The sequence below is a fragment of the Hemitrygon akajei genome, chromosome 2 (assembly GCF_048418815.1).
Source record: "Hemitrygon akajei chromosome 2, sHemAka1.3, whole genome shotgun sequence".
In the NCBI taxonomy this organism is placed as follows: domain Eukaryota; kingdom Metazoa; phylum Chordata; class Chondrichthyes; order Myliobatiformes; family Dasyatidae; genus Hemitrygon; species Hemitrygon akajei.
The window spans coordinates 139,968,322-139,982,119 of record NC_133125.1 but is presented as its reverse complement, the minus strand read 5'-3'; the positions used below and the strand labels follow the sequence as shown (position 1 = coordinate 139,982,119).

Here is a 13,798-nt window from a genome sequence, read left to right as displayed (position 1 = left end):
GATGTGAATGCAAAATTATGAACTAAAAATATTGCCCTGAATGCTGAAGATAACATCCTGACTCACGATCTTTCAACCATCTGATGAAGGGGCAAAGATCTGAAATATTGACTCTGCTTCTTTTTCCAAACCTACCGACTGACCTGTTGATTGTTTCCAGGCCTTCCTATTTCTATTCTTTATTATACGAAAATTGATGGAGGCTTGTTTTAAGCCCAGTCCAAAAAATACAACTTCTGACTGTGATGAACTCCCTCAATATTGCCCTTCTACAACTCTGCACAATCTTCTGTACTACCCCTGCAGTGCTCCTTTGTACAGGCCCCTGGAATGGAGGGTACCCTCACCATGCCTGTAAACCACCCACAACACCCAACAACATAATACTCCATCAAACTAGCATCAAAGTGTCCATTTATGGACATTTGTGCTCAGGTCTCTCAAATGGAACTTGGAGCCAAAACCTCTGACTCAGAAGCCAGAAATCGACTTGCTGGACTGCAGCTGACAGAACAAAAGTGGACGTGCATTTTTGAGGATGTTATGGGGGTCTTATCAGATCACTCAAATACTGACTGCATTGCCTGACGGAATGATCCAAGATTTAGAGCAGCACTTGAACAGAAAAAAGATACAACATTAGGAAAAGGCGCGTGGAAGTAGTTGTATTGCTCTTACAGACAGAAGGCATAGATCCAAAGACCTGCAAAGGCTCCTGTGTAGTTATAATTTCTCAATTCAGGCAATGCTAGATTTACCAATTCAAAAGGAACAAAATAGCACAAGGGACAGTACAGCTGACTCATGCTTCCTGCTTCTGATGCTGCCTCACTGCAGAACAAGTGGTTTCTTGCCATGTTATTTTAACATGTAACTTAATGGGGGTTGAGCTAATAACAACTTACTGAGGACCAAGGAATGAGACGCAGAAGCAAAAGAATAAGGAAAAATGCAGATTCTGGAAATGCAAAATAAAATCAGAAATGCTGAAAACATTCAGCAGATGAAGCAGCACCTGTGGGAAGAACAGTTAAATCTTTTGCTTCCAGGCTGTATATTGATAACTTCAGATACTTTATTTCCTTGTCAGTATCATCCATCTCTGCTGCAACTTGTCCCCCTGTGATACTGGCTCAATTTAATCCTTCTCTGTTTGCACAAAAAGGAACTGGCAGGTATGTCCAAAGACAAACATTTTGTTGTTTAAGTTCCTTTAGTCATACAATACAGGCCCTACAGCCAAACTCGTCCATGCCTATCAAAATGCTATAACTCTATAGAGGTCAAATTTATTGTCATATGCATAATTGCAATGAAAACCTTACTTGCAGCAGCATTTCTGTCTTATGGTGAAGGGAAAGAAGTAAGAAGCTGACAAAAGATAAGGTGGAAAAAGTAAACGGCCGAAGAAGAAAGAATCTAACAGCAGAAGAGAGTGGAAGAAAGGGGAGGAGGGAAACAACAGTCCCTCCAATTTGTAATGACCAATATGCACAATCTTGTGCTGTACAATTTTTTGCCCAGTGACAACAACATGAGCACACTGAATTTTATATAGAGAGGTACTCATTTTAACAGCTAGCAAAACACTGTCAATAAGAACTGTTGATTTCCTCTGGGTTTGATTGTTTTCGCTCTCGTCCATCTGCATTTTCACAAAATATACACACCAAACCTGCAGCAGGTAATGAAGGACGTTCACACCAGAGGTTTTGCACACTGCCCACATGTGATTTGCTTCCTAAATGACGCTTTAAAAAGTCAAGTTTCCAAACACCACCCCACTTCCAAGTTCTCTAGCAATTTGGCATCATGACAATACACACAGGTAACACCAGTTTCTGTATTTTACATAAATATTTCTTGCAGCTGCACGTTCCTGGCCTCATGAGCTTACGTTGTAGCAGTTTTTACAGTTTCATTAAGCCATTCTGCATTAAATGAACCAGCAGTTCTTTTGCGCGTCACACACTTCTTTAGAATTTGACATAGCAAATCAATAATTTCTTCAGTGGTAGCAAGGTAAGAGTCAAAGACAAAAAAAAAAGCAGAAATCTGAAATAAAAACAGAAAATACTGGGCATACTCAGCAGCTCAGGCTTCATTTGTTGAGGAAGGAGGGAAGGACAAAGATCAACTAACTTTAATCAAGATTGCTGGCATGCACCAACAAGACGGGACCAGAGTGTAACGTATCCTGGTAGGAAATTTGGCGAGCTGAACCCCACCGCATCAAGTTCCTGATCCGGTGTACGACATCTAGTCAAGCCCAGTGAACCTCTACTGCCGGGGCAAGGCTGAAGCACCAGCACACTCATATCCAACCCAAGGAGCATGTGGCCTTCCAGGAACAGCAAAGGACTGGCAATTGAGAGTCGATCCAGGGAAATAGCTCATATTTCCTGAGCACACCTCCTCAACCATGCTTAGGCCAGACATGGTGCTGCTTTAAAGTCATCTGGACAGGTGGTCATGTTGGAGCATGGGAAGCCAAGATGGAGGAGGCCTATGAAAGGAATAAGACAAAGTACCAAGACTTGGTGGAGGAGTGCTTCAGCTCAGGGCAGCAGGCACAATGTATGCCCATAGAGGTGGGCTGCAGAGGGTTTGCTGGTCAATAGAGGCAGCAGAGCGAGCCTCGAGATGGCTGTGGATCAGGAGTGATCCGAGGCAGAATGCTACTCGGCAGAATTCAAGGCCTGATCAACCCTGGCTGGGTCGTCCTGCTGAGAGTGGCTGATGTTGGAAGACCTGAAACACTCTGTGATCCCGATTTACATCACTGATGATGTGTCTGAGTACATCACAAGATATATCATTCTATCTATAATCAATTCCAAAGCACTAACATTATTAACTGGTACCCGAGTTGCTAACTATTACCAGTGTTTTAGAACACAGAACATAGAAATCTACAGCACATTACAGGCCCTTCGGCCCATAATGTTGTGCTGACCATGTAAGCTACTCTAGAAACTGCCGAGATTTACTCTAGCAAATAGCCCTCCAATTTTCTAAGCTCCATGTACCTATCTAAGTCTCTTAAAAGACCCCATTGTATCAGCCTCTACCACCATTGCTGGCAGTGCATTCCACTCACCCACTACAGTAACATGCAAAAGTTTGGGCACCCCTGGTCAAAATTTTTGTTACTGTGAATAGTTAAGTGAGTAGAAGATGAACTGATCTCCAAAAGTCATAAAGTCAAAGACGAAACATTCTTTTCAACATTTTAAGCAAGATCAGTGTATTATTTTTGTTTTGTACAATTTTAGAATGAAAAAAAGAAAGGAGCACCATGCAAATGTTTGGAAACCCCAAGAGATTTGAGCTCTCAGATAACTTTCACCAAGGTCTCAGACCTTAATTAGCTTGTTAGGGCTATGGCTTGTTCACAGTCATCGTTAGGAAAGGCCAGGTGATGCAAATTTCAAAGCTTTATAAATACTGACTCCTCAAACCTTGTCCCAACAATCAGCAGCCACGGGCTCCTCTAAGCATCTGCCTAGTACTCTGAAAATTAAAATAAATGATGCCCACAAAGCAGGAGAAGGCTGTAAGAAGATAACAAAGTGTTTTCAGGTAGCTGTTTCCTCAGTTTGTAATGTAATTAAGAAATGGCAGCTTACAGGAATGGTACAGGTCAAGCTGATGTCTGGAAGACCAAGAAAACTTTCCCAGAGAACTGCTCGTAGGATTGCTAGAAAGGCAAATCAAAACCCCCGTTTGACTGCAAAAGACCTTCAGGAAGATTCAGCAGACTCGGGAGTGGTGGTGCACTGTTCTACTGTGCAGCGACACCTGCACAAATATGACCTTCATGGAAGAGTCATCAGAAGAAAACCTTTCCTGCGTCCTCACTACAAAATTCAGCGTCAGAAGTTTGCAAAGGTACATGTGAACAAGCCTGATGCATTTAGGAAACAAGTCCTGTGGACTGATGAAGTTAGAATAGAACTTTTTGGCCGCAATGAGCAAAGGTATGTTTGGAGAAAAAAGGGTGCAGAATTTCATGAAAAGAACACCTCTCCAACTGTTAAGCATGAGGGTGGATTGATGATGCTTTGGGCATGTGTTGCAGCCAGTGGCATGGGGAACATCTCACTGGTAGAGGGAAGAATGAATTCAATTAAATACCAGAAAATTCTGGAAGCAAACATCACATCATCTGTAAAAACGCTGAAGATGAACAGAGGATGGCTTCTACAACAGGATAATGATGCTAAACACACCTCAAAATCCACAATGGACTACCTCAAGAGGCACAAGCTGAAGGTTTTGCCATGGCACTCACATTCCCCCGACCTAAACATCATCGAAAATCTGTGGATAGACCTCAAAAGAGCAGTGCATGCAAAACAGCCCAAGAATCTCACAGAACTAGAAGCCTTTTTGTAAGGAAGAATGGGCGAAAACCCCCGAACAAGAATTGAAAGATTCTTAGCTGGCTACAGAAAGCGTTTACAAGCTATGACACTTGCCAAAGGGGGTGTTACTAAGTTCTGACCATGCAGGGTGCTCAAACTTTTGCTTCACACCCTTTTCCTTTTTTGTTATTTTGAAACTGTAAAAGATGGAAATAAAAAATAATCTTGCTTAAAATATTAAAGAAATGTGTCATCTTTAACTTTATGCCTTTTGGAAATCAGGTCATCTTTTACTCGCTTAGCTATTCACAGTGACAGAAATTTTGACCAGGAGAGCTCAAACTTTTGCATGCCACTGTATGCCCCCTTGTGTAAGCCATTTCAGCACTGGGGAAAAAGCCTCTGACTATCCACACGATCAATGCCACTCATCATCTTATACACCTCTATCAGGTCACCTCTCATCCTCCGTCGCTCCAAGGAGAAAAGGCCAAGTTTACTCAACCTACTTTCATAAGGCTAAGGAAAGTCCATCTCCCACCCCCCATCCTCATCACATTCTACAGGGGTTGTATTGAGAGCATCCTGAGCAGCTGCATCACTGCCTGGTTCGGAAATTGCACCATCTCAGATCGCAAGACCCTGTAGCGGATAGTGAGGTCAGCTGAGAAGATCATCGGGGTCACTCTTCCCGCCATTACAGACATTTACACTGCACGCTGCATCCGCAAGGCAAACAGCATTATGAAGGACACCATGCACCCCTCATAAAAACTCTTCTCCCTCCTGCCATCTGGGAAAAGGCACCGGAGCATTCGGGCTCTCACGACCAGACTATGTAACAGTTTCTTCCCCCAAGCTATCAGACTCATCAATACCCAGAGTCTGGACTGACAACAACTTACTGCCCTCTACTGTGCCTATTGTCTTGTTTATTATTTATTGTAATGCCTGCACTGTTTTGTGCACTTTATGCAGTCCTGGGTAGGTCTGTAGTCTAGTGTAGTTTTTTTTCTGTGTTGTTTTCACGTAGTTCAGTGTAGTTTTTGTACTGTTTTCATGTAGCACCATGGTCCTGAAAAATGTTGTCTTGTTTTTACTGTGTACTATACCAGCAGTTATGGTTGAAATGACAATAAAAACTGACTTGATTTGACTTAAGGCACGCTCTCCAAACCAGGCAACATCCTTGTAAATCTGCTCTGCATTCTTTCTATAGTATCCACAACTGAGCACAGTACTCCAAGTGGGGTCTGACCAAGGTCTTGCATAGCTGTAACATTATTTCACGGCTCTTGAACTCAATCCTACAGCTGACGAAGGCCAACACACCATATGCCTTCTTAACAACACTGTCAACCTGCGTAGCAACTTTGAGTGTCCTATGGACATGGACCCCAAGATCTCACTGATCCTTCTCACTGCCAAGAGACTTACCATTAATATTATATTCTGTCTTCAAATTGGACCTACCAAAATGAACCAATTCACACTTATCTGGGTTGAACTCATCTGCCACTTCTCAGGCCAGTTCTGCATCCTACCAACGTCCTGCTGTAACCCCTGACAACCCTCAGACTATACACAGTGGACCCAACTTTTGTGTCATCAGCAAACTTACTAACCCAACCTTCTACTTTCTCATCCAGACTGTTTATAAAAATCACGAAGGGGAGGGGTCCCAGAACAGATCCCCGCAGAACACCACTGGTCACCGACCTCCATGCAGAATATGAACCATCTACAACCACCCTTTGCCTTCTGTGGGCAAGCCAGTTCTGGATTCACAAAGCAAGGTCTCCTTGGATCCCATGTCTCATTACTGCCTTGCATGGGGAACCTTATCAAATGCCTTACCAAAATCCATATACACTATATCTACCGCTCTACCTTCATCAATGTGTTTTGTTACATCCTCTAAGAATTCAATCAGGTTCGTAAGGCACAACCTGCCCTTGACAAAGCCACGCTGACTATCCCTAATCAGATTATATCTCTCCAAATGCTCATAAATCCTGCCTCTCAGGATCTTCTCCAACAACTTGCCCACCACTGAAGTAAGACTCACCGGTCTATAATTTCCTGGGTTATCTCTACTCCCTTTCTTGAACAAGGGAACGACATTTGCAACCTTCCAATCTGGTACTTCTCACATCCCTATTGATGATGTAAAGATCATTGCCAGAGGCTCAACAACCTGTTTCCACGCTTCCTACAGTAGCCTGGGGTATATCTCATCCAGTCCCAGTAACTTATCAAGCTTAATACCTATCAAAAGCTCCAGCACATCCTCTTTCTTAATGTCTAAACACTCAAGCTTTTCAGTTTTCTCCAAGTCATCTCCACAATTGCTAAGATCCTTTTCACTGGTAAATACTGAAGCAAAGTATTCATTAAGTACATCCACTACCTCCTCTGGCTCCATACAAATGCTTCCACTGTCACTCCTAATTGATTCTATCCTTACACGGCTCATCATCTTGCTCTTCACACACTTGTATAAAGCCTTGAGGTTTTCCTTAAGTCTGCTCTCCAAGACCTTCTCGTGTCCCCTTCTAGCTCTCTTAATTCCATTCTTGAGTTCTTTCCTGGCACCCTTGCAATTTTCTAGAGCTCTAACAGTACCTAGTTTCTTAAACCTTTCATTAAGTTTTTCCTTTCTTCTTAACAAGATTTTCTACATCCTTTGTATACCATGGTTCTTTTACCCTACCATCCTTTCCCTGCCTCAATGGAACATACCTATGCAGAACGCCTTGCAAACGTTCCCTGTACATTTGCCTCATTTCAGCAGTGCGTTTCCCTGAGAACATCTGCTCCCAATTTATGCTCCCAAATTCCTGCCTAATAGCATCATATTTCCCCCTACCCCAATTAAACATTTTCCCAAATTGTCGGCTCCTATCCCTCTCCAGCACCATGGTAAAGGAGATAAGAGTTGTGATTACTATCTCCAAAATGCTCTCCCACCGAGAGATTTGACACCTGACCAGGTTCTTTTCCCAATACCAGATCAAGTAAAGCCTCTCCTCTAGTTGGCTTATCTACATATAGCATCAGGAAACCTTCCTGAACACACCTAAACCAATTGCCCTCAGGAGAGGACAGTCAATATTACGAAATATTACCCATCACGACAACCCTATTATCAATGTGCCATTCCAGAATCTGCCTCCCTATCTGCTCCTCAATGTCTCTGCTACTACGGGGGGGGGGGGGGGGGGGGTATATAAGAAAACATCCAGTAGAGTAATTGTCCCCTCCTGTTTCTGACTTCCACCCACAATGACAGTAGACAATCCCTCCATGACTTCCTCATTTTCTGCAGCCATGATTCTATCCTTGATTAGCAGTGCCACTCCCTCACCTCTTTTGCCTCCCTCCCTGTCCTTTTTGAGACATCTAAAGCCCGGCACAATCAGCAACCATTCCTGCCCGAGACATCCAAGTTTCTGTAATGGTCATAGTTCCATGTATTGATCCATGCTCCAAGTTCATCTGCCCTGCTTCTGATGCTCTTTGCATTAAAATAGACACATCTCCAACCATCTGGCCGAGTGCTTCTTTGCTCCACCACCTACCTGTCCTTCCTCTTAAACTCCCTACAAGCAGTCACTACTTGTGTGTCAACTGCCCCATCCTCTGCCTCTTCACTTCGGTTCCCAACACCCCCCCCCCCCCCACTGCAAGTCTAGTCTAAACCCTCCCCAACAGCATTAGCAAACCTCCCTCCCAGGATACTGGTTCCCCTCCAGTTCAGGTGCAATCCGCCCCACTTGTACAGGTCACCCCTTGCCCAGAAAAGGTTCCAATGATCCAGGAACTTGAAACTCTGCCCCCTGCACCATCTCCTCAGCCACTCATTCACCCGCGCTATCTTCCTGTTCTGACCTTCACTAGCTCGTGGCACTGGGAGTAATGCGGAGATCACCCTTCCTCTTCAGTCTCCTTCCTAACTCCCTCAACTTACTGTGCAGGCCCTCTACCCCTCTCCTCCCTATGACATTGGTACCAACATGTACCACAACCCCCTGCAGCTCACCCTCCCCTTCAAGAATATTCTGCAACCACTCAGAGACATCCTGGACCCTAGCCCCCAGGAGGCAACATGCTATCGTGGCAATACTTTTGCTGCTGCAGAATCTCCTATCTGTTCCCCTAATTATCAAGTCCCCTATGACCACTGTTCCGCCTGACTTCACCCTACCCTTCTGAGGCTCAGAGCTGATCACAGTCTGGCTGTTGCTGCCTTGCCCAGGTAGGTCAACCCTCACAGCAGTACCAAAGGGGTATACCTGTTGCTTAGGGAAATGGCCACAGGGGACCCTACACTGACTTCCTTCTCCCTTTACCTCTGTCGGTGTTCACCCATCTACTCCCCGAAGTCTTCACTCTGTGTGTAACCACCTGCTCAAAAGTCGTGTCTATCAAATGCTCTGCCTCCTGGATGATCCTAAGCTCTGTTTTCTGCTTTTAATCAATTTGCTTTTCAAATGCTTTCCTTGCTGAAATTTAAGAACAAATATTATTTTAATTGTAAATGTGGCTTTGTAGATTGTACCAACATATTTCTGATGGCACTCAGTCAATAAACTTTTAGGTTTTGTTTTCACAGAGATAAATATGGGTGATATCTGATTTGTAGGAGGTTTGTTGTTCAAAATACAACTGAAATGAGGCAACACATCAATTTTGTAAGAAAGGCATTAGAGGAGCTTGAAACTCTCACAGAGCAGGAAAGTAATCAATTTTTAAACACTTGTCTTAAAAATTAAACAATTTTTAAACACTAATAAGTTACAAAAGCAAAGAAGTCCAGAGGCTGGAAGTCTAAGCTCAGTGACACTAATGACTGTCAGACACACACCAAACCAGTCATTACAGGAGAGAGATGGACCAAGTTCCTGCACATATACCAGCTCTGCAAAGCCACTACTTGCTCTATTACCTTCCACTTGCCTTGTGCCATTACTATTTTTGACATTCATATCTCTCCTTCGGATTTTTCCTTTGTGATGGATATTCACCATCCAGAATCAAAGGAGGCCTCTTGTTTTTGCCAAACTCAGCTTTGTAAATATAACAGCTGCCACTTGTAAAGACAGAGTGTTGTATTTTGATTAAGTTAAACTTCTAATATTCTTTCTTTACCTGCTGTTTGTTAACAGGAGACAGCCTTGAGTTCTTACTGCAAATTTCAAGCAGTAATCGGTTTGAAATTGAAAGAGCAACTTTGCAAACAGACACAATCTATAGAGCACAAGATGCCAGCCACAACACCTGGGCTAACTGCTCAAGAGGTGCAGTTTAAGGCAGTGGGTTATTTAATTGGGCTTGTTTCAAATAGACAATGTTGATTGAGGAAGCTTGCAGACTAGATGCATACCATCACTTAGCATATCCATAGCTGATCTATTAACAAGTTGGAAAATTTACGTGCTTGAATCACAGTATTAATTGTGGGTACCTGGGAACTCTGTCACCAGAAACAGAGATAGATGGTATAAAATGGTTGATGGGGTGGAACAAGAACTGACAGTTGATAGGTGGATCCAGATGAGAGGGATGATGGGTCATTGAGAGTGAGAGAGAAGAAATTACCTCAAAAACTAGGAGGTGATGGGTAGAAGTGTCAAAGGGCTGAAGATGATGGAATCCAATGAGGAAAAGGTGCAGCAAGGGATAATGGGAGGGACATGGAGAGGGGAACCAGTGAGAGGTGTGTGTAAGTATTTAACAACAGTGAGTGAGGGAGGGGGAAAGAGATGGGGTGATGGGAGATGGATGGATTAGGAGAGAGAAAAGAATAACCTCTCGCTGCACTGTCCAAAAGCTGACAATCAAAACACAGAAAAACAATGGGATATCTGGTTTTGCAACTAATCTGTTTTAGCAGAATCATCTACTGTGCATTAATCCTGATAGTGGATTATATTATCTGATTTTTAATATTTATTAAAAGGCTCAAGTCCTATCAGAATTCACCAAATGACAAGTGTCACATAAATACACGTTTAGTACTTGGTATCGATTTATGAGACCAGAACATGTCACTTACCCTTCAGCTCTGCAAGGCTGCTCCCACTATGCCAACTTTGAGTCATACAGCACAGAAACAAGCCATTCAGCCCACCACATCTATGCTGACCTTTCAGCCCATCTAATCAAAGTCCACTTGCCCACCACATCCTTCTATGTCTGTCTGATGGTGATGGCTGGTTCTTCACTTGTGAAGATCAGGAGAGAAGAAGAGTCCTCAAGAGTAATGGCATGATCGTTGGTGACTGTAGAGGCCAATTCTGGATCTGCAGACTCTGGAGCAGTAGGGACAGGGGAACAGCTGGGATATAGGTGCTTGGGTAGTAAGATCCTTTCTGCTTCTCCTCCTCTCTTCAGCAATTGCCCTCTGGATTCGTCAAAACTCTTGGCCGCACCATGGATCAGGCTTCTCCAGTGATCTCTGTCTCTGTCACAAGCCAGCTGCTGCCACTCATTGGCCTCAATATTTGCCTGAGAGAGCTGGTGCTAAGCTGGTCTTTGTACCTCTTGCACAGGGCACCACAATCTCCCTTTTGCCCTGAGAGATTTCTCCCTAGAGTACAGCTTTCGGCTGTCCACGCGATACTGCACGTGACCTGAGCAGCAAATTGGCTTCAATGCTTGGAAGTTGAACCTTCTCCAGGACCTCGTTGTTGGAGACACAATCCTGCCAGCTGATACCCATGATGGAGCAGAGGCAGGGCTGATGGATGCGCTTAAGCAACCGGAGTTGCTGTACCAGACCCAGGCTTTAGAACCATATAGCAGTGTTGTGACAACAGCAGCCCTGTACACCTGGATTTTTGTGGACGGAAGCAGCTGGTAGTTCTACCACACACTTTTCTGGAGGTGCCCAAAGGCACTACTGGCTTTGATGAATTGACTCTCAACGTAGCATTGTTAGAGATGACACTGCCCAGGCAGAGGGTGCTTGTCAATGGTGATCCGAGGTGGGTTGTAAACGCCATAAGGGGGTTTCAGGTGGAGGATCATTGTTTTCTTTGTTGCCTTTTAATTGGCACCACCTTCTCCTCTGACAGCACATTCCAGATATCAACCACTCTTTGAAAAAACAAGGCCCCTCAAATCCATTTAAAGCCCTTTCCTCTCACCTTAAAACTGTGCCCCCAGAAAAAGAACTACCTTGCTTCTAAGCTCCAGGGATCATGGACCCAACCCATTCAACCTTTGTTTATATGATAATTACCTCACTACATGAGTTAACCTTTGCCAATTAAATCCTTCCAAAGTAAGGAGACCAAACACAGTACCCAAATCCAGGTATGGTCCCACCAATGTCCAGTAGTAACAAGACATCAGCACTCCATCGCCCTCAATGGAAAAGTTTTAAACTGCTCTTCTAATTCCAATCTGTGTAGAAATGGAACTGGTTTATTATTGACACATGTACTAAATGCAGTGAAGAACTTAGTTTTGCATGTCTTCCACACAAATCGCTCCAAACATCAGTATATCAAGCTTGTACGAAGGAAATGATAACAGAGGGCTAGTGACAGAGAAGGTTCAGGTAGACAAATAAAGTGCAAGAACCATGATGACATGGATAGGGAGATCAAGAGTTCATCTTTATGGTCCGTTCAAACGCATGATAACAGCGGGATAGAAGCTGTCCTTCAACCTTTTGTATCTTTTACCTAACACCGGGGGTGGGGGAGGGGTGGGGTAGGAAGATTGAACTGACTCAGGTGGGAGGGATACCCATTCATGCTGCTTTCCCCATGGGACTGGGAAGTGCAGGCACAGTCCATGGAGCTTCACCAAAACCACACCTCTATTTGATTCAACTGCTCTCTCTGAGGGCGAATGCCAAATTCTCATTTCTCCGAGGGAAAGGAATTTCCCATGTACCCTTGTGGACATATCAGGTTATGGTCCTCTTTTGGCTCCCTCAATAAGTAGATTCGTCAACTCCAAGAATAAGAGGCAAGGATAAGCAGAGAGGATAAACCTAGTTACTACAGGCCAATGAATTTAGCTTCAGTGATGGGAAAGTTTTCAGAAACATTGATCCAAACAGGATTAATGGTCACATGCAGAAAAATTAAAGCAAGCCAGCACTAACGTTGTTAAAGACAAATTGTATTTAACCAATTTAGTACCGTTCTTTGATGAGGCAATGTAGTGGATGTGGACCTCTAGAAGACTTTATAATGTGCTACATAATGCGTACAAGTGACAGTGACAGCACTGATAGCAAGTTTGCAAAGAAACAAGTAACAGAGTAATGGTGATTGGTTGCTTCCCTGATGGGAGAAAGGTGAATGCTGAGGGTTCCTGGGAATCAGTATTGAGGCCATAGGTGGTTTTCAATAAATCTATTATTAACGACACAAAGACTTAAGGGCTTAAAGTGTCAACTTCTAAATTTGAAAGTAAGTCAAAACACAGGGTTTTAAAAGATGGGTAACTTTGAAGGTATGAGATATGAATTAGCTAAGATAGACTGGCAAATGATACTTAAAGGGTTGACAGTGGATATACAATGGCAAGCATTTAAAGATCGCATGGATGAACTACAACAATTGTTCATCCCAGTTTGGCAAAAGAATAAACCAGGGAAGGTAGTGCACCCGTGGCTGACAAGGGAAATTAGGGATAGTATCAAGTCCAAAGAAGAAACATATAAATTAGCAAAAAAAAAGCAGCACACCTGAGGACTGGGAGAAATTCAGAGACCAGCAGAGGAAGACAAAAGGGCTTAATTAGGAAAGGGAAAAAAGATTATGAGAGAAAGCTGGCAGGGAACATAAAAACTGACTGTAAAAGCTTTTATAGATAGGTGAAAAGAAAAAGATCGGTCAAGACAAATGTAGGTCCTTTACAGTCAGAAACAGGTGAATTGATCATAGGGAACAAAGACATGGCAGACCAATTGAATAACTACTTTGGTTCTGTCTTCACTAAGGAGGACATAAATAATCTTCCAGAAATAGTAAGGGACCGAGGGTCTAGTGAGATGGAGGAACTGAGGGAAATACATGTTAGTAGGGAAGTGGTGTTAGGTAAATTGAAGGGATTAAAGGAACATAAATCCCCAGGGCCAGATGGTCTGCATCCCAGAGTGCTTAAGGAAGTAGCCCAAGAAATAGTGGATGCATTAGTGATAATTTTTCAAAACTCCTTAGATTCTGAATTAGTACCTGAGGATTGGAGGGTGGCTAATGTAACCCCACTTTTTAAAAAAAAGAGGGAGAGAGAAATGGGGGAATTATAGACCGGTTAGTCTGACATCGGTGGTGGGGAAAATGCTAGAGTTGGTTATCAAAGATGTGATAACAGCACATTTGGAAAGAGGTGAAATCATCGGACAAAGTCAGCATGGATTTGTGAAAGGAAAATCATGTCTGACGAATCTTATAGAATTTTTTGAA

The 13,798-nt window shown here is 43.3% G+C and overlaps 1 protein-coding gene across 1 annotated transcript in view; it reads right to left on the bottom strand.

Moving 5' to 3' along the window:
* LOC140715875 (serine/threonine-protein kinase 24-like) overlaps positions 1-13,798 on the bottom strand; it is a 73,736-nt gene that overhangs the window by 30,197 nt on the left and 29,741 nt on the right. The gene's annotated exons all lie outside the window — the stretch shown is intronic.